The 3,913-nt window shown below is 41.6% G+C and overlaps 1 pseudogene; it reads right to left on the minus strand.

Annotated features, from left to right (window-relative positions):
- Window positions 1-312: 312 nt before the first annotated feature.
- On the minus strand, window positions 313-3,654 carry LOC101018920 (annotated as a pseudogene).
- Window positions 3,655-3,913: the final 259 nt, after the last annotated feature.

Consider the following 3,913-nt stretch of genomic DNA (forward strand, 5'->3'; position numbering starts at 1 on the left):
CCATTAGCCACAGGTAAATACCCTCCAAACATTTCTCCATTCTGTTGCTAGAATGGTCTTCACAAAACTCAGACCTCCTCTTGTCAACAACTTTCCCCTGGTCAGTCTTTTTTTTTTTTTTTTAGACGAAGTCTCGCTGTGTCGCCCAGGCTGGAGTGCAGTGGCCGGATCTCAGCTCACTGCAAGCTCCGCCTCCCGGGTTCACGCCATTCTCCGGCCTCAGCCTCCCGAGTAGCTGGGACTACAGGCGCCCGCCACCTCGCCCGGCTAGTTTTTTGTATTTCTTAATAGAGACGGGGTTTCACCGTGTTAGCCAGGATGGTCTCGATCTCCTGACCTCGTGATCTGCCCGTCTCGGCCTCCCAAAGTGCTGGGATTACAGGCTTGAGCCACCGCGCCCGGCTCCCCTGGTCAGTCTTTCTGTTGCTTTTAGCTAATAACCAAAATCTCTGACATGACCTGCAGACATTACTATCTCAAGGATCTTTTAGAACCCTGATTCTCCCCTTCTCCCAACTGCATCATGAACCTGGGCAACGATCTCAAACTTCTGTCACTTTCCTTTCAAAGATAAAAAATCATTGTGTGTAGCTGTCCATCAGGCTGTAGGCTTCCTGAAGTCCAAGTCTGTCTTATTGTCTGCCCAGTACCCAGGAGAATGTCTAAGTCATAATAGTTCATAACAGGTATTTCACAAATATTCAGGTATAGTCATAAAATGAATGGATCCACAGAGATTCTCACTGAAGATCCCTCATTGGTCTTTTCTTAAATCTGTGAGCTGCAGTTTGATTTTTCTGTCAAAAAGCAGAATGAAACTCACCAGGAAGCTCATTTGTCCAAAAGAAGAGCATCTGATAAACTCTGGGCTAACTCTTCCGGAAATGTCAGTTCTCCGAAGATAAATTCTTGAAAAGGTTGTCTTATACAGCTATCCCCTTTTCACCTAATTCCACTATAATGCAGCAGCTTTAATGCAGTAATATCAATTATTATTATAAATGGCATCAAATTTCAAATTCTATGTTAAATCTCTACTTTGCCCTCTTCTATTACTCAGGATCTGGATGATCACTAACCACACCAGTCACTTCTTTCTCTATACGCTTCTGTCCTAGGTGAACCACACAATCTTGAATTTTGTTACAATACACTTCATCACCCTTGGACTATCCGTGTGTGTCTGCCTGACCTTCCCATCCTGACGTGAGCAGGCAGGAATGCAGTAAGTCATTCCCTGATGTTAATGAACTGCGATAGAATAGCCAAGCTCTGAAATAGCCTCAGACTACCTTACTAATGTTCTGCTTTAGCCAAGCCAATCTTTTCACCATCTCTAATACCTTCCACATCTTTGCTCATTGTGATTGCGCACATACTTCATTCACTCCTTCCTTTTCACCTAGCTTCCACTTTTCCTTTAAGATGAAGCTTCTTTGTGAAACCTCCTAGTGACTCTAGTCACTAGTGGTGTATCTTAACTCAGGTTTTCAAACATAGTATCTAACATTGAGATTCTTGTAAAACTAATTTAATAAGGGTATGCTCTCTACAGACGAGGAGTAAGAGGAGTTAAGGAAGGAAGCAAGACAGAACAAGAGAGGAAAGGTAAGCAAATATGTGGTCCTACCTAGAGATTAGCTTCTACTTTATCCCACAGGGTGCTGCTGAATATGAATTTTATTACAGAGCTGTTTCTTCCTTGAGCAGGGGTCAACCTTTCGTGCCCTACTATCAGTGAGTTATGGGTCACTGGTTTTGGTGGGAACCCAGGATATAAACACTTTGATTGAGATAGTTTCCTTTGACCTAAGGCAATCCTCTACAGAATTCTCCTAGAATCATTCTCAGAGCAGCTAGGGGACAGGATAACAACCAGTGAAGAAAATCTGGGTGAGGCACCACTCTAAATTTTTTTTGACAGCTTGCTATACTTTAATGTATAATACTGAATTCAAGGTACAAGACAATTGTATCTAACATTGTTATAAATAAAAGAGACATCAGATCAGTTATCAAGGGCTTCAGAACACCAAGGGCCCCAGTTATGAGCAGCATCTTCACAACCTCCATGTTTAACATGTTTATTTTCTGGGTATAATTTAATAAGATCATCAATTTGAAGAATGGTAACTGCAGCTTCTATTGCAAATTTCAAACTCTTTAACTATAGTTGGTTCAAACACTCTTGCTTGTTTGTTGTGTCTAGGTTTACCGTTCCTCAAATCAAGACCAATTTATTTTAGATTTTTATGTTCTGGGTTAACTTGAGCCTCATTATGAAAAGCTCTTAAACTGTGCAACCAGATCTGTGGAGTTCTGGGCAGCATTAACTCTCAGTGTATTAGGAATAAAAAGAAGTTCTTGCAAACTCTGCAATAGCAAGCTGTTCCTGAGACCACATGCTGGTTTCATAGTTTTCAGGGTATATGGAAAAGGCTGCTTCTATAGCACTCCCAGCTAACATCATGGATTTTGACTCCAAAACTTTGTTCACTACGCAAAGAGCATCATGTAGAGTGCTCCATCTCATCACATATGAAATCATTTGCCCCACGTAAGATAATTGATGCAGATGTACAAGCCTTACTGGTTTTGATTAAGATCAGCTTATCATCACAAATTCTTTCCTGTACCACTTCTTCCATATGTGCCAACATTGCAGTTTCAAAAGTTTCTTCACCTTTCAAATTGGCCAGGATTGACAGAATAGTCCCTCCGGAAGCTTTAGCAATGCATTTAAGGTCCCTTTTTAGAGCTCTTCTAGTTGCCATAGCCCCAGCGTCTACAAATTACTTTGACACATATCATCAATTCCACCAGCTATTAGAATAATATTGGCATCAGTTGCCAGGATCTTCGGAATTCTCTCCTTGATAATATCTGATTCTCTCTGTCTAATTTGGTCCAGTTTTTCAGGGTCTGTAATGACCAACTGTACATCAAGTATATTAGTCCATTCTCATACTGTTATAAAGAACTGCCCAGACTGGGTAATTAATAAAGGAAAGAGGTTTAATTGACTCACAGTTTTACAGGGTTTGGGAGGCCTCCGGAACTTACAATCCTGGCTGAAGAGGAAGGAAACATGTCCTTCTTCACATGGCAGCAGAAAGGGAGAAGTGCAGAGGGAAAAGGGGAATATAGCTCCTTATAAAACCATCAGATCTTGTCAGAACTGACTGTCATAAGAACAGCATGGAGTCCCTCCCCCAACATGTGGGAATTACAATTTGGATTGCAATTCTATGTGAGATTTGGGTGGGGACACAGAGCCAGACCATATCACAAAGCTTCATTTTTGTTTTTTACAGGCTAAAGTTAAGGCAAGCAATTTTTGCATTAAAAATTCTTTTGGGCATGTCCTGGGATCCCACCACACAGCTGAGTGCATAGCCACTGATCAGCATACTCTCCATCTGACTTCTTGCATGGGCTTTCAGAATATTAGCAGAATTGACTGGATAGCGAGGCTGGCCTCTTAATATCTGTGTATGTAATAACAAGTAAAACATCTACTACTATATTAGCAAAGAAATCACCATTTATTCCAATGATTTTGGAAGACATCCATGTCTCAGTGGCATTATTCAGGCAATCTCTTCCCAGTTCATCTGTGTTAATAATTAGGTTTTAACTGATGTAACACAGGGCTTCCCACTGAGGTAGTTCCATCTCCAACTTCTTTGTCTTGCAGGTCAATCAGCTCACAAAGAACTTTAGCTGCAGGGTTGTTCTACCTCCAGTAACTTCAGGATGGCTGCACCATCATTAGTAATGGTTACATCACCAACACTTTATCCAAGCCAGTTGGACCAAGAGAACTTTTCACAGTATTGGCAATTGAAGCTTAAGCCATAACATTCTGGGAGCGGACCACCTCCCCAGGGCTGCGGTCTTGGTCCCCGAACAT

The sequence above is a fragment of the Papio anubis genome, chromosome 5 (assembly GCF_008728515.1).
Source record: "Papio anubis isolate 15944 chromosome 5, Panubis1.0, whole genome shotgun sequence".
NCBI classification, from domain to species: Eukaryota; Metazoa; Chordata; class Mammalia; order Primates; family Cercopithecidae; genus Papio; species Papio anubis.